General features: G+C 49.0%; 1 non-coding gene and 1 pseudogene across 1 annotated transcript; both read right to left on the reverse strand.

The window, feature by feature from the left end:
- Positions 1-256: 256 nt before the first annotated feature.
- On the reverse strand, positions 257-9,257 carry LOC124181841 (annotated as a pseudogene).
- Positions 9,258-9,741: 484 nt separating this feature from the next.
- On the reverse strand, positions 9,742-9,896 carry LOC124181749. The gene has a single exon (XR_006870560.1). It is a non-coding gene; the product is annotated as a 5.8S ribosomal RNA (ribosomal RNA).
- Between the last annotated feature and the right edge of the window lie 12,459 nt (positions 9,897-22,355).

Raw genomic sequence — 22,355 nt, forward strand, 5'->3', positions numbered from 1 at the left:
CGGCCTTGCGTTCACCGACCGGCGATCCGAGCTGCTGCCTCGGATATGTCTCGAGTGGCAAGTGGGTACGGGAAAAAAATTTTCTTTTCTAAGTCCCCGCACTCGCATTGCGATCGCACCCGCTCGGCGAGCAGAGCACGGCCGCGCCGGTCCGCCCACGATTCGTCCGACATGGGACGAGAGACGCGTCGCGTGACCGGCGTCGAGCCAGCGCTCTGCAAACACAAACACATTGGGGCCTCGTCTAACCGACAAGACGAATCCCCAAGCCAAGGGCTGAGTCTCAACAGATCGCAGCGTGGTAACTGCTCTTCCGAGTACAACACCCCGCCAGGTACCTAAGTCGTCTACAGACGATTTCGAGTCTTGACATCAAACTGGATGACCCATAATTGACTGTTCGAGGCCAGATCGACGAGCGGAAAGATCCCGACGAAGGCCGAAGACCCCGCCCGGCGAACAGGGCTCGTGCGACGACCGGTCCGTGGACCGGCCACCTAGTTTGTGAAGTCACATTGTTTTGAGCCTTTCGACCCACGAGACTCCTAGAAATATCGTTGCCCCCTTTGACTAGAGAGGATACGGCCTTACAGGCGTTCAGGCATAATCCCACGGATAATAGCTTTCCAACACCGGCCGCTCGACCGAGTGCGTGAACCAAATGTCCGAACTTGCGGTTCCTCTCGTACTAAGCAGGATTACTATCGCAACGACGAGTCATCAGTAGGGTAAAACTAACCTGTCTCACGACGGTCTAAACCCAGCTCACGTTCCCTATTGGTGGGTAAACAATCCAACGCTTAGCGAATTCTGCTGCGCAATGATAGGAAGAGCCGACATCGAAGGATCAAAAAGCGACGTCGCTGTGAACGCTTGGCCGCCACAAGTCAGTAATCCCTGTGGTAACTTTTCTGACACCTTTTGCTGAAAACTCTTTAAGCCAAAAGGATCGATAGGCCGTGCTTTCGCAGTCTCTATGCGTACTGAACATCGAGATCAAGCCAGCTTTTGCCCTTTCGCTCTTCGCGTGGTTTCTGTCCTCGCTGAGCTGGCCTTAGGACACCTGCGTTATTCTTTGACAGATGTACCGCCCCAGTCTAACTCCCCGCCTGGCAGTGTCCTCGAATCGGATCACGCGGGGGTATGATCGACGATCGGCCGAAGCCTCACGCCACTCTTACACGCTTGGCTCTAGAACACCGTGACAGCCGGGACGAAAGTCCTTGACGCACGCGCTCCGCCTAACCGAGTAAGTAAAGAAACGATGAAAGTAGTGGTATTTCACCGGCGATGTTGCCACCTCCCACTTATGCTACACCTCTCATGTCTTCTCACAGTGTCAGATTAGAGTCAAGTTCAACAGGGTCTTATTTCCCCGCCAATTTTTCCAAGCCCGTTCCCTTGGCAGTGGTTTCGCTAGATAGTAGATAGGGACAGTGGGAATCTCGTTAATTCATTCATGCGCGTCACTAATTAGATAACGAGGCATTTGGCTATACCCTGCGCTCAGTTGCGTGAACAACCGGCGGACCTCCCCGGGGTAAAAGTTCCCCGGGTAAACTTAACAAATCAGGTTAACAAAATAAAATATATGCAAAAACAGCTCAACAGGTTTTAGTCTTGGAATAGCGTTATCTCGCCAACCTTGTTTCCATACTCTATGTAGGAATGGTATTAGCCTAGTGGGACAGCTTCCTCGCGGAAGCGCCCACTATATTAATATGCCAACGCATATGGTGTCAATAAATAAAATAAACAAATAAATAAAATAAATATTTATAAGATCAAAGGGAGATGTTCCAAGACATCATCTCCCAGTCCAGGGTTAAAAGCGATCTAGCGACTCTGTATAGAGGAGTGCAAACCACTGCCAAGGTGCCTACCGGCCTTGGAAAAATTAGTTGAACGGAGTCCCAATGTATGCTTGTTGGGAAAGCGGGACTCAGCCGTCACCCTAGGGTGACGTTACCAGGGATACCGCGTGGAGGTGTCCGCTCCGGGGCTCAGCGACTCGCCATTTGTGCTGGTCGTTAAGTTTGAGCGCCGGCTCCGCCGCCGTGGCCCAATGAGGCCTCTTAAGACTCTCGTCGAAGAAGCCCCGCGTCCGTACGACTTGCACCCATCTGTTCGAGTGACGTATGGGTCGGTCATGCGGCGGCCTCCACTTGTTCGTTACCCACACGTATCAATTAACAGACGGGGCTATGGGTCCGAGCTATGATTACAGGCGACTCGGACCCGTCTGCGTTCAAGACGACACAATAATAAATAACATATAAATGTCAAACAATTAAAAGTGCGTCATGTGGAGTTTACCGCATCGAAAGTGAAAAGACGGCGGGCGAGTGCTCTATGTCCCAGAGGGCCCGAGGGCCACACAAGGGTTGGCACACGCCCGACCGGCAGCTAGGTATCCATAAAGGTACCTAGCATATCGATGGAGCTCCGAAGAGCCATCATCGATATTGTCAGCAGGTCCCCCTTACTGAAGCCGAGCCGTTTCAGGGATTGGACCGCGCTGACGGGTAACGCGCCTCTGGAGCCTACCACGATGGGAATGACTCTAGCTTTGCGGGCGTTGAGTTGACGCTTGAGTTCATCCAATAATGGAGTGTACTTCTCGTTCTTCTCTGTGGCTGCCCTGGCAAGGGAGTCTCTGTTCTCGTACCGGACGGGTACGTCGAGCACGAGAACCCCTTCCTTATTCGAGTGCACGACGAGGTCAGGTTTGAGCCTACTCCCCTGGACAACCACTTGCGGCTCGTCCATCACCGCCCACCTAACGGCTAGACGAGCGCGCAGAAGATCTTTTATCTCATCGTGGCGTACCATTCTTTTAGCCTTAGTGTGGACGCACTGGCCAAGAATGTGCCCCAGAGTCTCATCAGGCCCCTGGCATAGCCTACAAGCGGCGTTCACTCTGCCGTCCATCAGCTTCATGAAGGCTCTCGTCGGAACCGTGTTGGTTCGCAACTTGATGCCATTAATCACCCTGGACGGTTTCATGAGGCCGCTCTGCCTCAGCCATTGATTTGCGATTGGCTGGGCTGCAACGTCATCGACTCCCTGTCCCTGCAAGACCTGTTTGGCCCAGCTCTGACGATAGCCCTGCTTGAGCCCGGTCTTGTGAAGATCAAGCTCTTGCAGAGACAGTGGCCAGGAGAGTCTCAGTGCCTTGGCGTATGTCTCAAGCCGCCTTTGCGAGTCCTCCGATCCGAGGGCTCCACTCGAGATCGGGTCTACGGAGTCCCGCGCCTTGATGGCATTGCGCAGGGCTGCTATGTACACGATCTTTCCCAGCTCGGAAAGACCCAAGCCCCCCTCGCGCCTCGGTGTGTAAAGAAACTTTTCACCGGTCGAGGGCGTGAGGTGCAGGATCTCCCGAGTACTGGTACGGATCAACCGATCGATTCGTTCAAGAGCGGCCTTCGGGGAAGGACTGCTTATCAAGCCGTAGGTAAACCTGGGCATAATAGAAGTTTACAGAAGATCGATCTTCTGCATTGGCTTGAGAGGAAGCGCTCGAATTCTCCCGATTGCTTCCTCCAGGGGCCTAATTTCAAACGCGTTGAGTATGCCGCTCTAGGGCGAGACCTTTACCCCCAGATATCTCAAAGCGTCCTCAGGTGGCGCTTACGGGACTGCTCGATTATGAACCGTAATGCGCGGGTTTCTGAGGAACCAGGTCTTGCCACCTGGGACATACTCAAAGCAAGCGCACTTCTCGACAGAGAGCAGCATGCCGAGTCTCTCCAAGTATTCACTCACCGTCTTGATCTGCCGGCGTGCCGCTTTTGCGTTGCTTGACAGAAAGACAAGATCGTCCGCGAACACCAGCACCGAAAGGTTCTGGTTGTTCATAGATATGCCCGACGTCTCGCTCTGCAGGTGTTCAAGCAGGGGTTCGATGACGAAGTTGAAGATGAGAGGAGACAGCGGGTCGCCCTGCTGAACTCCTCTCAACAGTTCGATTTGTACCTCGCCATCCTGCGACTTGATGGTCGTGCCGCAGCCCCTGTACATATCGGCCACATAGGTGGCGATTGACGGTGGGATACCCTTTCTCTCCAGGTTTTGCGCGACGGAGGAGTGAGGGACAGTGTCGAAGGCTTTTGCGAGGTCCAAATTGGATATCACGCCGCCTTCCACTTTTGCGTTCAATAAGGCTGCCTGCAACAATTTAATGTTCGCATGGCAGCCATTCTCCTCCGTAAATCCCTTTTGCTGGCAGTCCAGCGTCAAGACACCTTTCAGTCTACGATCGAGCAAGGATGAAAACACCCTGCTGATCATCGAGCTGATCGTGATTGGCCTCCAGTTCTTAACGTCTGAGGCGTCTTTGCCAGCTTTCGGGATAAGCGTAGTTCTGTTCGTTCTCCATGCCTGAGGATAGTGTCGGGCATGGAGCAGAACATTGAAAAGCCTAAAGAGGGCGACGCACGCTTGCTTGGTTTGGAGGTCCGCCCGCGTCACTCCGTCAGGTCCAGCAGCCGACCCAGAACTGGTCTTGGCGAGTTTCCTCTCTACTTCCCAGGCGGTCACTGGGATCAGAAGGCGTTCGATTGACACAAACTCTGTTACCCCCGAGGGTAGAGTTGTGTCTGGTCCCGGTTCGCCCCAGAGCTGCTCGTAGAGCTGTCGCGTCGGCCCCTCAGGTGGGCTTTGGCTAGGCTCTAGAACAGAGGAATCGCCAGACACTATTGCCTCTGCCAGACGCTTCGGATTGTTGTTATACAAGTCCTGGCATCTGGCGTAGGCGAACTTCTCTCGAGCGGTTCTGTTGGGTGGCTTCTGCCTCGCCCGACGGTGACTACGTGTCAAGCGCGGCCCTCTCGGTGCTCTCGAGCCAGGCTTGATCCGGCGTACCAGCTCATCATACAGGGCCTCGATGCTTTGCTCTGAAAAGTCGTTTGCGTCGAGAAGCCGCAGTAAGGAGCTGGTCTACTCGGACCATTCGCCTGCCTCACCGTAATTCCTGCGGGCCTCCCTAATGAGTGGTGCGTCCTCTGATCCTATAGGGCGATCGGGTACCAGAGGCTCACTCCTTACATACACGGCCAGTATCGCAGCAGTGTCTTCAGCTTCCCCCAGATTCGGTGGAGCAGGATTGTGGTCCTGGTCCTCCTCCTTATGGGCTGGCTCTGCTCTGGCTCGCGCTCTACGTTTCTTTTGATCGCGGATACGCCAGCGTGCATCCGATATCTGTTTGTACGATCGGTCGTGGAAGAACTCGCTAAGCTTTACGTTTATGAGGCGCTCGGCGCCAAAACGCAGCTCAAGTGTAGCAAGGAGTTCGAGTTCCTCTTCCGACCAGACCGTGGCCTTTCGGCCGCTTGGAGCCGCCGGTTTCTCCGCGATTCCAACTCGCTTTCGTTTCTCAAGACGGGGTGAACGTGTCTCTCGTGTGTAGACAGACCCCTCTGAGTCTCGAAAGTCAGGTCGCAGAGGGCGCAGGGAAACGGTTCCGGCGCTTCGTTCACTTGTTGAGGCGCACATTTTGTTATATGTATGCGCCACCCATGAACCCTGTCAAAAGTTCGGTTGCAGACTTCGCACTGCCAGAGAGTGCAGACCGTGGGATGCTCCTCTCTGATGTGCTTGTCAAGCTGCTTGCTCTCGGTACAGATTATGGTCTGACCGTGTTGCAAGCATTTTGGGCAACGCTGTACTTTACGCAGCGCCCCAACCGGAACGAAGCGCTCTGTGGCACGGATAAGATTAGGGTTGTCTGCCCTCGCGCTCCGGCCCGCTACGAGGGGACGACCAGGTGGCCTGTTGGACGGGCCTGGTTCATCACTTAGGGCAGCATCACTCCCCGCCGCTACATTCGCACCTTCGACAATTAACTCTGCCACGACTGACACATCCCGAGCGGCGTTGGGTGTGTCAGCCGCCTCCGAGGCATCGTGTAGGATCCGATCCATGGTGCTCGGATGGATACTGATGCCGAGGTCCCCCCCGGTCACCAGGAGCTTTTGCGGCAGCAACTAAGCCGGGACGCTTACGGCGGTCCTTGCCGAGCGCACCGGTTGTCTCTCCAACCGCCGATCCTTAAAAGAAAAGGTACCCACTCTGGTTTCGAGGCCCCCTGGTCACTTCACAGGGGAATGTGCCTGGGTCCAGCACATTGGCTGGCGTCAGGGTGCTTACCAGGCACCACAAACAGAGCGCATTGTACCGCTGGAGCGGCACACATGCACCACGAGGAGGGACCTGTACCTCCTACCGTTTGCGCTTGCTGTTATCGACAACCGGTTCTAGACCAGGAGTCCGTGTTTGAGGGTCACTTACGAGAAAAGCCGGCGCGCAAGACAGACAGTATGTCTGCTTGCCTCGGGCTTGGACCACTCTTTCGCACAGGCTTAGCCGTCGTCCCCAGCTTGAAGCTGGAAAGTTCAGCACCACCCCGCAAGCGTGGCCACATTTTGTGGTGGTTGCTGGTTTGTTCACAGCACACCGCCTGGCTGCAGCGGCGAGACGATTCAGCGGAAGCGTGTACGTCAGTCACGTCGGGTATCGCGGCGGGCCATATACTTTCGCTTAAGAGAGTCATGGGTACTCCAGCCGTTTACCCGCGCTGACTTGAATTTCTTCACGTTGACATTTAGAGCACTGGGCAGAAATCACATTGCGTCAACACCCACTAGGGCCATCGCAATGCCTTGTTTTAATTGAACAGACGGATTCCGGCAGTTCGTGCCAGTTCTGAGCTGACCGTTGAATAGCGGCCGAAGAGGACGACGGCAACAGCGAACCGCCGCCAAAGCCTCGCAGCAGGGACGATCCGCGGAAGGCCACGGCACGGGACCGAGCTCGGATCCGGTTATTACCATCACCTCACCCAGGCCCGGAACGTCAGCCCAACCCGCTTCCCGACCAAGCCCGACACGCCCCGATCCTCAGAGCCAATCCTTATTCCGAAGTTACGGATCCAATTTGCCGACTTCCCTTACCTACATTAGTCTATCGACTAGAGGCTCTTCACCTTGGAGACCTGCTGCGGATATGGGTACGAACCGGCGCGAGACCTCGACGTGGCCCTCTCCTGGATTTTCAAGGTCCGAGGGAAGATCCGGACACCGCCGCAACTGCGGTGCTCTTCGCGTTCCAAACCCTACCTCCCTGCTAGAGGATTCCGGGGAACTCGAACGCTTATACAGAAAAAATAACTCTTTCCGGATCTCCCGACGGCGTTTCCAGGTTTTTTTGGGTTACCCCAACGAACTTTCTTGCAAGGGCCCGACTTGTAAACGGTTCCGCTGCCGGGTTCCGGAATAGGAACCGGGTTCCCTTTCACCCGACGGGTATGTCACATTTCAAACCGCGCTCGCCCACGCCGGGGGGAACGCCGAGCGAGGCCCGACGTTCGCACAATTACCAGCGTCAAGACGCGCGTGTCAGGCATAGAAATACACCAACATCGTCATCGGATTTCTCCTAGGGCTTAGGATTGACTGACTCGTGTGCAACGGCTGTTCACACGAAACCCTTCTCCACGTCAGTCCTCCAGGGCCTTGCTGGAGTATTTGCTACTACCACCAAAATCTGCACCGACGGCGGCTCCAGGCAGGCTTACGCCCAGACCCTTCTGCGCACACCGCCGCGACCCTCCGACTCGTCAGGGCTTCATGACGGCCTAGGCCGCCTCGTATGCCGCTGACGGCCGAGTATAGGCGCGACGCTTCAGCGCCATCCACTTTCGGGGCTAGTTGCTTCGGCAGGTGAGTTGTTACACACTCCTTAGCGGATTCCGACTTCCATGGCCACCGTCTTGCTGTCTTAAGCAACCAACGCCTTTCATGGTATCCCATAAGCGTCGACTTTAGCGCCTTAACTCGGCGTTTGGTTCATCCCACAGCACCAGTTCTGCTTACCAAAAGTGGCCCACTTGGCACTCTGATCCGAGATCTCGTGGCTTCATAGTTCAAGCAAGCCAGAGATCTCACCCATTTAAAGTTTGAGAATAGGTTAAGGTCGTTCCGGCCCCAAGGCCTCTAATCGTTCGCTTTACCGGATGAGACTCGTGTACGTTTTGTACGCGAGTGCCAGCTATCCTAAGGGAAACTTTGGAGGGAACCAGCTACTAGATGGTTCGATCAGTCTTTCGCCCCTATACCCAATTCCGACGATTGATTTGCACGTCAGAATCGCTACAGACCTCCATCAGGGTTTCCCCTGACTTCGTCCTGACCAGGCATAGTTCACCATCTTTCGGGTCCCGACGTGTACGCTCTGGGTGCGCCTCTTCTCGCAGTGAGAACGAGACGCCCCGGGGGTGCGGGGCCGCATCGTGACGCGGCCCATCCTCCCTCGGTCAGCGCTGGGCTGACCTCTACTTTCATTTCGCCTTTAGGTTTGCTCGTCCCAATGACTCGCGCACATGTTAGACTCCTTGGTCCGTGTTTCAAGACGGGTCCCGAAAGTACCCAAAGCAATAGCGTCGCCGACCGGTATTTGATAATTCGAACGAGCCAGCCAGAGGACACCGCCAGCCAACAGCTGGCCAGGCCCGGGGACGGCGCTAGGTCCGACCACCGGGAATCGCTGACCGCGCTTGCAGCGGGCCCGACGCAGTTCAATGCGGCTCTATACCGTGCGGGTACCGCCGGGCAGCCGGACGGGCAACCGGGGGTCTGCCCCGACGAGAACGCCGAGACAGGCAGCCGACCGGGCCTTAGACCGACACCCAACGGGTCGCGACGTCCTACTAGGGAAGAAGTGCACGCCGGCGCCACCGGACGTTGCACCGCGACCGAGTGCCGTGGAGGCGAGGTCCCGACATCACGAGCCGCGGCGGAGCCTGCGTCGCTGACGATGGATCTCCCCGTTCGATCTTCCGGGTTTCTCAGGTTTACCCCTGAACGGTTTGACGTACTCTTGAACTCTCTCTAAAGTTCTTTTCAACTTTCCCTCACGGTACTTGTTCGCTATCGGTCTCATGGTCATATTTAGCCTTAGATGGAGTTGACCACCCACTCAGAGCTGCACTCTTAAGCAACCTGACTCTGAGGAGAGATCCTTCCGTGGCACCCTCTGCGGGTAAGTGGCCCCATTCAAGATGGACTTGGACGCGGGCCGACGCCCCGGGATAAGTGGATCCTCCCAAACACTACATTTCCCGGCGGCAGAACCGCGGGATTCAGTGCTGGGCTGTTTCCTGTTCGCTCGCCGCTACTGAGGAAATCCTAGTTAGTTTCTTTTCCTCCGCTTGGTAATGTGCCTAAATTCAGCGGGTAGTCTCGCCTGCTCTGAGGTCGTCGTGAGATTGCGAGTCCGTCGTCGGCGACGGTCGTTTGTTCAAGAACAGCACCGTCGTCACGGACGAGGACACAACGTATCTCTTTCATACATTTGAGCCACGGTAACGATCCTAAACACGCTTGCCGTACGGGAGACTCGAGAGCCCCCCGCGGCAGAACGTGGAACGGAACTTGTTCACATGAGCGGCAAACCGACCGCGCGCGGTCTGTGTGTCGCCGTGCCGACTTCGTTCGTTCTCTCGACTATCGCTAGCACCGAAACGTGACGAACGGCAGCGACAGCTTGACCCCGCGATCTGCGGCGACGCGTCGTGACCGTGACATACGTGTTCGTTTGAGGCGACGCGACCCGTTGCCGCGAGACCGGCGCGCGACACGGGCTGCGAACGCCCAGTCATTCGCTCCCAAAGGCACGGTGCGCTGTTCCCCCGGGGGGGTTTTCGCAGCACCGTTGCCGACGGAGCAGTCTGTCGTTGTTAAACGACCCTCAGCCAGGCGTGGTCCGGAAATTGTATCCGTGGACCGCAATGTGCGTTCGAAATGTCGATGTGTATGTGTCCTGCAGTTCACAAGTGGACGCGCAATTAGCTGCGTTCTTCATCGACCCACGAGCCAAGTGATCCACCGTTCAGGGTAATCATATATGTGACTTTTGCATTAAAAATGCTGAAATTACGGTTGTTACCGGCTTTCTGTGATCGTGAGCGCGGCGCCGCGTGCGTCAGCCCTTGCGCGGTTGCGCGCGGGAAGAAACGCGCGCCGCGCGTCGAATATCGTTCGTGCGATAGTTCAAGAGCCGACGTCGCCTCGAGTTCACGGGTCGTCTCTGCCGGGATGAACCGGCGCCGGACCCGATTGGCTCGCAATGCAAACGATTGACGGCGGACGGCAGTGGGCCGCGTCAGCGAGTCCCGGGCATCGCTGCCCTCGACGCTGACGCGAGCTTCCTCGTACGGGCGAAAATTCTCTTCGAAGCCTACCGCGTTCGCGGCCTGCGTCCGTGGTGTAACGTCATTGCACTGAGGACACCCGGGCGCAGACAGGCTGCCCGCGAAGAAGCGCTGAGACCTGCTTCGCACGTCTCTCTCGTACGACCTGACCGGGTCGAACGAGTCGAGGCGGACCGCGGAGCGGTCCCCTCTCGGCACCGAGTCGGCCGGAGGCGCGAACAACCCGCCGCTGCTCTGCGCTGGACGCGGAGCGACGGGTCGACGCCTCGGCGCAAGTCGGTCGTCGGGCGGTTTTAGCCGGCGACTGCGCTCAATGCGACCGCGGCGAACGCCGGACCCATCGGATCTGGCGTCAGCACCGCGTTCGTTGTCACGACGATTGTGTTGCGCGCCGCGGCAACCGGGCCCGACCGTCACGTCGTTCAAAGTTTTGTGTAATTTTGTTCGCGACACGTGGGCGTGATACGCCGCTCTCGCGGCGAGACAGCCCCGCGCGCTTACGAGTCGCTGCTTCGGCAGTACGAAACGTTAATGATCCTTCCGCAGGTTTACCTACGGAAACCTTGTTACGACTTTTACTTCCTCTAAATGATCAAGTTTGGTTATCTTCCCGGCAACATCAGCAATGCCGAGACATTGCCGCGTACCAGTCCGAAGACCTCACTAAATCATTCAATCGGTAGTAGCGACGGGCGGTGTGTACAAAGGGCAGGGACGTAATCAACGCGAGCTTATGACTCGCGGTAACTGAGAATTCCTCGTTCATGGGGAATAATTGCAAGCCCCAATCCCTAGCACGAAGGAGGTTCAGCGGGTTACCCGGGCCTTTCGGCCAGGGAAGACCCAGTGCGGCCCAGAACATCTAAGGGCATCACAGACCTGTTATTGCTCAATCTCGTGCGGCTAGAAGCCGCTTGTTCCTCTCAGAAGATTTATTTGTACGCCGGTAGTAAAAACCGCCCGAACGAGGCCGGGGGCCTTCAAGATACCGGAAGGTACGCCTATTTAGCAGTCTAGAGTCTCGTTCGTTATCGGAATTAACCAGACAAATCGCTTCACCAACTAAGAACGGCCATGCACCACCACCCACCGAATCAAGAAAGAGCTCTCAATCTGTCAATTCGTCCGGTGTCCGGGCCTGGTGAGGTTTTCCGTGTTGAGTCAAATTAAGCCGCAGGCTCCACTCCTGACGGTGCCCTTCCGTCAATTCCTTTAAGTTTCAGCTTTGCAACCATACTTCCCCCGGAACCCAAAAGCTTTGGTTTCCTGGAAGCTGCCCGCCGAGTCATCGGAGGAACTTCGGCGGATCGCTAGCTGGCATCGTTTATGGTTAGAACTAGGGCGGTATCTGATCGCCCTCGAACCTCTAACTTTCGTTCTTGATTAAAGAAAACATTTTTGGCAAATGCTTTCGCTTCTGTCCGTCTCGCGGACAGTCCCTATCAAACATTACCTCGGAGTTCCGAAAACCAACAAAATAGAACCGAGGTCCTATTCCATTATTCCATTCACACAGTATTCAGGTGAAAATAGCCTGCTTTAAGCACTTTGATTTGTTCCAAGTAAACGTACCGGCCCACCCCGACACTCAGTGAAGAGCACCGCGATAGGATATTAGTTGGGCCGCCCCGGAGGGCTAAGCCCACCGGTAGGACGTCCCTCAATCATGCCAGTTAGACACCGCGAGCGGTGAACCGACAGCGTGGGACACAGATTCAACTGCGAGCTTTTTAACCGCAACAAATTTAATATACGCTATTGGAGCAGGAATTACCGCGGCTGCTGGCACCAGACTTGCCCTCCAATGGAATCCTCGTTAGAGGATTTGAAGTGTACTCATTCCGATTACGGGGCCTCGGATAAGTCCCGTATCGTTATTTTTTGTCACTACCTCCCTGTGCCGGGAGTGGGTAATTTGCGCGCCTGCTGCCTTTCTTGGATGTGGTAGCCGTTTCTCAGGCTCCCTCTCCGAAATCGAACCCTGATTCCCCGTTACCCGTTACAACCATGGTAGGCGCAGAGCCTACCATCGACAGTTGATAAGGCAGACATTTGAAAGAAGCGTCGCCGGTACGAGACCGTGCGATCAGCCCAAAGTTATTCACAGTCACCAAGGTAAACGGCGGACGGGACGTACCCGCCGCCGATTGGTTTTGATCTGATAAAAGCATTCCTTCCATCTCTGGTCGGAACTCTGTTGGCATGTATTAGCTTGAGAATTACCACAGTTATCCAAGTGAATGTGTGTACGATCTAAGAAACCATAACTGATTTAATGAGCCATTCGCGGTTTCACCTTAATTTGGCTTGCACTGAGACATGCACGGCTTAATCTTTGAGACAAGCATATGACTACTGGCAGAATCATCCAGGGAGCTTCGATACAAAATCTCGGCACGGACGTGCGCCACCCATCGCCGACCGGGTCTCGTAGCCCGGTCAGCCGCGCGTCCACTGTATGTTTCGGGACTGCACGCGGGACGCCGCGCATCGCCTTTCTGTCGACTCAGACCGTAATTTTTACAAGTTCGGTCGGCCCGGATCGACTCCGGGAGGCCGCGCATCGCCGTTCTGTCGACTCGGACCGAAACTTCATCGAGTCCCGTCGGCCCCGATCGACTCCGGGACGCCGCGCATCGCCTTACTGTCGACTCGGACCGAAATTTTTACAAGTCCCGCCGGCCCGGATTAACTACGGGAGGCCGCGCATCGCCCTTCGCTCGACTCGGAACGAAACTTCATCGAGTCCCGTCGGCCCTTATCGACTCCGGGACGCCGCGCATCGCCTTTCTGTTGTTACGTGGGGTGAGGGTGTACTGAGCGGTGGTAGTTAATGATTAATTGAATAATCTAGCTCCCACGTAACAACAATAAATAATAATTGAAACTAAGAAAAAGACTTACCTTTCGATAAGCCGGTAATTTGTAGGATCGTGCTGCTATAGACCTGTACAGGTCTGTGAGGTTTGTTCAAATTGTTGAGGCAATTTTATAATAAAAATAGGAAGAAGGTCGTTCAAAATAAATGATTAATATAATTTGACTGGTAAAAGATGAAGTATATTCTTGTAGGTTTCGAAATCAGAGACTTGGTAATTTCGAGGAAAGGTGGAGAAATTACGACAAGTGAAGTTGCAGTAAAATAACTGTAATTAAAACACACAAAATATAAGTTGACGTTTACAATTAAATAATATTACATTAACTTTAGTACCGCACCTGAATCAACACAATTGTCGGTATCTCGTAGTGATTCTATATTTCTAAGTTTTCTGTACAGGACTATGCCGTATGCCCGCTAGCGAGCGACTCTCTTGCTCCCACTGTGTCCTCCACTCGACGTCTCCTTCAGTCGTGTACATAACAGTTCTGTCATGTACTCGACTGGGAGATCAAGTTTGATAAGGTCAAACTTACATTCCATTTCGATTTGGTTATTGAAATGTTTGGTATCAATCAATGGTGATAAATATATATATATATATATATATATATATAGGCCGGAAATAACAATTTATGAAGTCTTCAAGTTTATAAAAATCATGTGTTATACTATTCTAGAGGATATTATTATTGGATACCAAGAACATCTACTCTGAACGATAGTTATAACTAGCTGGTCGTGATTATTGTATTGTATCTCTCTTTTTAGATTATCTTAAATCGATTATATATATATTTTTGTTAAGTCTTATTCGTTGATTCTTAGAAACAATAAATACGAATTAATTGGGGGTAGTGAAGCTAGCCACCAATTCTAGACTTGGTTGTTGTGAATTTACTGATTTAGTTTTTGATTATCAAGGTGAAACAAAAATTCGTCTAATTTCGAAGAATAACACTCGGATTGACTTAGCTTTTTGGTGAATCGGTCGATGAGATTGAGAGCCGTCGGATCGTGTCGGTCTGCGTCGGTAGAATGCTGGACCAGGGGGCCTCACCTCAAATTTGGAAGAGTTGATGAATCGAATGATGTTGAACGTTGGTCACTTAGTCTTTGTGAATTTAGAATGATATCTTGTTATCGCAAGTTTGAAAGTGTCTGTTTTCTGATTTTGATGATAAGTTAAAATTGATTGGAACGATTTATTTATTGAAAATGATAGTGTAATTATCATTATTTTTACTTAAGATTACCTGATTCGTTTGAATCAGGGCCGAACTCAATTTAATTATGGAAAATGGAATATCATAAAAATGTCTATTCGCGAAATGATGAGATTTAGTAAAGAACAGCAAAGATGGAAATGTAGAAGATAGTGAGTCTCTTGCAATTAACAGAATAACTGAATGCTCGAATTTGACGAATTAGCGCGAGACTTTAGGCCGGTCACAATTAAGATTTTCCAAACGCTACTCTTGCTCGAGAGGACTAATCCGGGTTTACGTCCACGCACTTCGCGACTTGACAGTCGAAAGACGCGGCTTCTTGGGCCCGAGGGTCCAAGGAGCTGCAGTTGTAATTGGTTACAACGGTAATTAGCCAATTAGGTGCGAGGGCGACCTCCTGGTGCCCAAATCCACATGGTCAGCTTTACTTCTCGCTCTTCGACGGTGTTTCGACGATTCTCAATCCCGTCGGTGACACATTGAAAATATGAACAAAAGATATTTGCATGCAATGTTCACACATTCATTCATACATTCCAATAAGTAATCTATTTCAATTTGGTGGTTCTAAAGGTAGTGGTTTATCCTAGTCATTGATTATAGTTTTAATTTAAAAAGAGGGATATTTCCAGGCTGAGCGCTACTGATGCTAATTCGGCAGTCTTTTATCTCAGTTCTAGGTACCAGATAAATAGAATAAAGTTGAACCTTATACTTCGGATCATCGTTGGTCTCTACGTGACTTTTGCCAGGAGGGGTGGAACTCGCCGTTATTAGAATATGAGATTTTGATGAAATGATATCTGTGCATTGAAGAAATTAAAGCAATGAAATGGAATTTTGAAAAAGTTACGCCAAGGCGGTACGTCGGGGCGTAACATCCCTCCCCACTTAGAAACCATCAACGTCCCCGTTAATGAATAATCAAAGTCTAGTAGGTATATGAAAATTGAGAGTAAACAAAATGATAACGTATGGGTGTGTGTGACAATGATACTGATGAATCAACGTATTATATAGATATCAAAACAAATTTCAGGTCGGCGGCAGAGTAGCTCTCTGTGATCAGTAAACTGGTCAGCCGGCCTTCACATTACCGACAACTATATCTTAGGTTAACGTAAGGAAGTAATAACATGATTAAAGGTGGTATATTTTATAACATGGTGACAATTATTGCTACCGCAATCTAGGATGTAAGGTCGGCGGGAGAATAACTCTCTGTGATCAGTAACTGATCAGCCGGCCTTCACATTAAGGACAACTATAACTCAGGTTAACGTAAGGGAGTAATATCATTATTAGAGGTGGAACATCTTAGAGTACTGTGACAATCGTTGCTAGCGCAATTTAGGATGTAAGGTCGGCGGGAGAATAACTCTCTATGATCAGTGAGACTGGTCAGCCGAGTTCTTCATAGCGAAAATGACTTATGCGAAACGTTGGTGGAACGGCTAGTATGTTCTGCGTTGGTTGACAATTGGCTTCGGCGCTGCTGAACATCAGGTGTACCGTGTCCTCTGATTGGTGAACGAGATCTGGATGCTCGGCTAGCTGGAGAGCCTTACGCCTTGGTAGAGGCCGGATTCCGTGCATTTAGATCTTTGTGGTGGGCCCAGTATCATGTGACCCACTGAGAGTCGTAGTCGTATGTGTACCCTCGTAGCGGATACTCGTTAATAGGTTGACGAACAGGAATCCTGGCAGTACTTTTAAGTGCTGCCGTGTTTTGGCATCTGGGTTCCTTTGGAGTACCGCATTCTGGACCCAAACAGCTCGTCGACTGCATTCAGCCACTCGAACTCGCCTTTTCTCCTGTTAGGTTTTGTAAAAGTTTTCACCAAATTGCCATTTGCCTTAAATAATTGCCGAAGTTCCAATGGTCATTTTTTTTTTTCCTAACATACTGTAGCATTTTTAACGTTAATTTGAAATGAAAGGAATTTGAAAGAAGGGAAAGGTTTCAAGGTTAACATCACAGTGAGTTGATCCATTCAGAAGCTTCTGAACGAACTCTAAGGGCAGATCAAGTTCATCGCTGAACTTCCCTCTTAGGTGTTAGACTTCAAACTTAGAGCTAGATACAGTTGAATATCCCTCGTTGCGGTTGGTCACGCCCCATCCGTTGGCGTTAAGCTTAAAATTACTTAGAAATATCCCAGGATTGTTGGTAAATGATGTGATCATGTAGTCCTCCAAGTTCGTTTCCCTCGAAAATGAATGTTCATTACTCCCAATCTCATATTTGTAATCGCATTATTCAGTCTACAATGCGTTCCATCAGTAAGCCAATTCGAGTTTGTCTACATGTTTAATGAATCTTTCACCGTTGTTACCTTCTAATACTACGTTATTGTTTTCCAAGACTTTAACAATTCTATATGGACCCTGGTATCGCTTGCTAAATTTTCCTTTCCTAGCTTCTATCTGTACGCGTACCATGTCTCCCGCTTTGCCTTTGAATGGATGTACTGTCCGATCGTAATACTTTTTCGACCTTTCCTTTGCCTGCACTAAGTTGGTCGCAGCCAAGGCCTGCATTTCGTTTAATCTGATCATTAGGTCTTCAAGATACGAGTTGTACGTTAAACGGTTTTCATCAGTATCAAACGAAGTTGGACAGCGCGCTATTCTTCCGAAAACTAGCTCATACGGTGTGAAGTTTGTGGCTTCATGAACTGCCGTATTGTATGAAAACATGGCAAATTGAACTAGTTCATCCCAATCGTCAAACTCATTAATATAATGTTTGATGTACTCTGTTAAAACAATATGGCTACGTTCTAATGCGCCGTTTGATTGTGGTCGATAGCTGGAAGTAGTAATATGTTTAATTTTGAAAAGTTTAGCTAATTCTTGTAATAGTTTATTTACGAAACTTGTTCCTCGATCTGTTAGAATAGTTTTAGGCGATCCAAATTGCAAAATCAGATGTTTTACCATTGCATGAGCCACTGTCTCAGTTCTTATATCGGGAATAGGCACGGCGATACAAAATTTTGTCAAATTATCCTGCATAGTTAAGATATGCTTGTTGCCACTAGGGGTCTGCGGAAGTGGACCTACTGTATCTAGTGAAATTTTCTCAAACGGCTCAGATGGAGTGTCCGTTATTAGCATTGGCTCCCTAGTCTTTACGCGAACTAGCTTTTGTTCTTGACAGCTTTCGCATCTTCGAATGAAATTACTGATATCCTCTCTCATTCGTGGCCAATAAAATCTTTCGCGGATTCTTCGATATGTTTTGGTCACGCCTTTGTGTCCTCCCATTAGTCCACTATGCATTTCCGAAATTATGCCTGGTCGTATTTCCGATCGTGGTATCTGGGTTATACCTGAACAGATGGTAATGTCTATGCCTTCGTCCTCAAAAATATCTATTAATAAATTCGCGATGTCTATTGATAGTTCGTCAGTCATATCCCCTAATTTTGAAATTCTAAATGTTTTTATTTTCAAATCTAATAAAGTCGTTCTCAAATTTCCCAAAGCTACCTTGACGTTATGTAATTCAATTTTGTCAAAATGTTTTCTTTTAACCACGAGGCTAAATATGCTATATTTTCCCGTTTTTGTTATAATGACTTGGCCTAATTTTGGTTTTGCATCACGATGATCGTCTGCATTTATTAATTCCAAATCGTTTAATAGTCTGCTGACTGGTGTAGAAAATTCTGAATCTATTGATATGAAGTGTACATAATTGTCTTTTCTGTATGTCAAATTTTCACGACTGAATGAAATTCTATACCCTGAATGGTAACCTGTTTTTGGAAATCTTAATGGCGACACTATTTATAAATCTGGTGGTATACTTTCCGTAATTTCAATTTGCGTTGGTAAATCTCGGAATTCTGGTTGCGGCTGTAAACGCCTTGGCGTTTTGCTGACCTTGCTTTTCACTGAAATGTCCCCCGTCTCATTCAACTCAGGTATCATATTCAAAGGATACGGGGTTGAGAGTGCTATTGGTCTGGGTGCGACTATAGGTATTGGTAATGCCGATTTCTGCGAAGGTCGACTAACTACTGACTCATTCAAATTATTTTGATTGGTATTAGTCTGTCCAGCCTCGCTATTGTCTCCTTGATTTCTCTTAACTTTTTCTAAAAATCTCTCAATTTTGTTATTCAGTTCGTCGTCATCCGTCTCGTCTTTTTCGTCGAGTACCTCACGTATGGTTTTGTCTAATTCTTCACCCTCTGATATATGGCCTGGTAATTCTATTTCATCTGCATCCGAGTTACGGGAGTTGTCTAGAAGACTCCTCTCATGTAAGGTCTTGTCAAAGAGTTCAAATGAATCTTGCAACTCCTTCGGATTCGGATTACTTCTTTCGCGCAAAGATTTATTAAAGAGGTCAAATGATTTCCTTAGTTCTTTAGGATCTATAGATAATTTAGCTTTACGACTCGCTTCTGTTTGCAAAAATACATCATCATCCGAATCGCTATCTCTATCACGCGGTGATTTTAATTTTACTGTTATATTTTCAGGCTCAGAATCAGATTCAACGTCGTCGTCGTCAGTCTGAATGTCTGTTTGTTCAGGTTGTTGTGTTCCCTGGGATGTAGTAGGTTGTTCAAGACCTAGATTCGGTAATACACTTCTTTGCCTCCGGTAGGCCGGCGGTTCGGAAGATTCATCGTCGAATGAGTCTTCAGAAACAGCTTGCCTACTTCCTGCTGTTGTCCTAGATCTCGATCGAGTTCTTGTTGAGATCGCGTTCTCGTCAGGCTCTATGGTAGTCTTTGTTTTTGGACAGAATGTTTCGTCAGCTGATTTTTTTCTTGGGACTGAGTCTGATTTAGCTAATGGCCGCTTTAGTTTTGGAGCAGGTAATTTTGAAATTTTCGAATCGATGGGTAATATCTTCCATTGGTTCGGTTTACTCTTGACCTTCAAGTTTGACCAAGGGTTCATAATAGCAAATATCGTTTGGAGTTTTTGATTTTCTATTAATTTTAAATTTGTACAAGCAAAAATGTTGATTCCCGTTCCTCCAAAAATGAATCGTAACATGGTTCTTACCTTATTCCATGCTAGTTTATCTAGACCGCATCCCATTCTAGGTATTCTAACTGTTTTAACGGAGACATCCTCTAAAATTTTCCGAAAATTGATCAGACTGAGGTACATGTCTTCATATTCTGGTTTGTCCCAAAAGTTTAATTTTGTCGTAATGTAATAAATTTTCTGATCTGGCAGTTCTAATTTAGCTACTGAATGCATATCGGCTTGACTGCGAAGGTGTTCCGGTACCCCATATTTTTTCCTAAAATCGCTTGCTATACCGGAACTCATTTCAAGATCTACAGAAACGGTATGCGCATAATTGTCAAGTTTATCGAAAACGCTTTCATGTACTTCAATAATGTTTGGATTTTCAATATCAGCTGTTCCAATTATTTTCAAATAGTCTGAATACTTTGGAAATGAATCTACAGATTTAATTATTAGGTTGTCACTATCGTTTCCGCTATCAGATGACTCCGACGATTGGTTAATGCCGTCGGTAACAGGGACTGGGTTGCGCGACAATGCATCTGCGTTACTGTTAAGTCGTCCAGCCTTGTGTTTGAATTCATACTCGTAATCTCGTAACTTGAGTCTCCATCGTATTAGTCGCTGCCCGGGATCTTTAGTCGAGTCGATCCAGCGTAATGGCTCATGATCACTAACCAGTGTGAATTTTCGGCCATAAAGGTAAGGTCGAAAATGTAGTACGGCATATAGGGCTGCTAAACACTCTTTTTCAGTTGTAAAATAATTTTGTTCCGCTTTGCTCAGAGCACGAGACACGTAGGCGACGGGCATGTCATAACCGTCCACTTCCTGGCTCAAAACGGCTCCGATTGCATAGTCGGATGCGTCGGTGGTTAACGTGAATTGCTTCTTAAAATTTGGGTACTGCAAAATAGGATATTGGCATAGATATTTCCTTAAAATTTTGAAACTTTTCTTTTGATCTTTTCCCCAAATAAATGGTGATTCCTTCTTTAATAAGTCTGTAAGAGGCCTAGCCTTCCCAGCAAAATCTTTAATAAAACGCCTGTAGTAACCGGCCAGTCCCAGAAATTGTCTAATGTTCTTAGGATTTTTAGGTTGTGGAAAATGTCGAACCGCGGTAATTTTCTTCGGGTCCGGTCTAACTCCTGATCTGCCAATAATATGGCCTAAATAAGCCACTTCTGTTTTTAGGAATTCACATTTATCTGGTTGTAACGTTAATTTAGCGTCCTTTAATTTGTTAAATAACCGGCGGATTTTCTTCCCGTGTTCTTCTAAATTCTTTGCATAAACTACGATGTCGTCTAAATAAACGAAAACTTCGACACCTTGTAGTCCGCGTAATGTTTGATCCATTAATCTTTGAAATGTAGCGGGCGCGTTTTTAAGCCCTTCAGGCATTCTGAGATATTCGTAATGACCGTTTGGTGTTGTGAATGCGGTTTTTGCTCTATCTTGTGGGTCCATTTCAATTTGTTGGAAACCGCTGGCAAGATCGAAAGTTGAAAAATATCGCGCTTCACCGAGATGATCAAGAATGTCTGTAATGTTAGGTAATGGATACGCGTCCCCAAGTGTCTTTTCATTCAATTTCCGAAAATCAATTACCTTGCGCCATCGTTTTCTACCCGCAGAATCTGGTTTTTTGGGTACAATCCACACGGGTGAATTATACGGTGAATTTGAAGGAACTATTATTCCATTGTCAATCTTAATTTTGATTTGGTTTTCAATCTCGGTTTTGTGGATTGGAGGGAACCGGTATTGTCGCGTATTAATCGGTATATCATCCTCGGTTGGTATACGATGCTGAATTCCGGGTGTAGATTTTAATTTATCTCCAGGTAAATGAAACAATTCTGGAAATTCCTCAATGATATCTAATACGTGGTCGCGTTCCTCTATATTTAAATGATCTGAATGCAATTTTGATTGAATTTCTGTAAATCGATCAGTCACTACAGGTTCTAAATTTAAGTCCTCTGAACTTGAATCGTGATATTCATGCTCCTCCGGAAAGTTGTGATATTCAAAAGGTATCACTTCCTGTGGTGGAATCTCTATCTCAATATCTCTATCCAAGGTATTAATTGCAAGAACATGGCATACGCCATCTTGTACCGAGACTGCAGCCTCACCAATGTATACGCCGTCTATGGTTTCTACGCGTGGCAAATATGCTTCTTTTGTGCCACAACTGATTACGTCGATGCCAATGGCTTGCTTTGTGCGCGCACGAATTTTAAACAAACGTTTTTGCGGTTTTGTTTCGGTATAGGAATGTTCTTCGTATCCGATAAATCATATCGGTCTAATCGGGTCAGTTTTCGTTTCCAAGGTGTTATGTGTAAAAGAGATCTCAGCCTTACGCTCGCGCAAATAGTCTTTACCTAATATACCGTAGCAATTTAGCAAAAAGGTTGATCGTACGACGTGAAATTTACTCGGTTCGTTTTGTAAAGTTAAATTTGTTATTCCCAAAGTTTTTACTTTATCGGTTGTTATTCCCGTAATCGTAGAAATTTCGTCTACACTGATTAAAACGTCAGGATGTAAAACATTTGCTTTAATGAGACTGATATCTGCGCCGGTGTCTATTAGAAAAATAGCTGAATGTTCTTTTAATTCAGGAGCTGTCATCCTGATCAGTGGCGATTCTCGATCTGGTCCGCGCGTATCGATCCACCGGCCGGCGGTTCCGCGAAACGGACCGTCGGTTGACGCTCGGGCGTCGCGTACCTCGCCGTTGCGTCCGGACGACGAGTCGCGTTCAAGTTTAAAGATTCAGCTGTTTCGGACGTTCTACGCGGAGATGGTGACCGTGTTCTGACGTTCGAATTATCAAACCTCGCTTGATTAAAACCGGACTGCTGATTCGGGTCGTATGAACGGATGTTTGAATTTGGCGGATTTGATCTGCTCGTATTCAAATTTGCTCCCGGCGATCCCGATCTCTGTGGAATCGATGCAGGATTTATTGTGGGCAGATATCCATAAGGTGGTAAATACGGATATGTCATCGGCG

The sequence above is a fragment of the Neodiprion fabricii genome, chromosome 4, assembly GCF_021155785.1.
Source record: "Neodiprion fabricii isolate iyNeoFabr1 chromosome 4, iyNeoFabr1.1, whole genome shotgun sequence".
Taxonomy (NCBI): domain Eukaryota; kingdom Metazoa; phylum Arthropoda; class Insecta; order Hymenoptera; family Diprionidae; genus Neodiprion; species Neodiprion fabricii.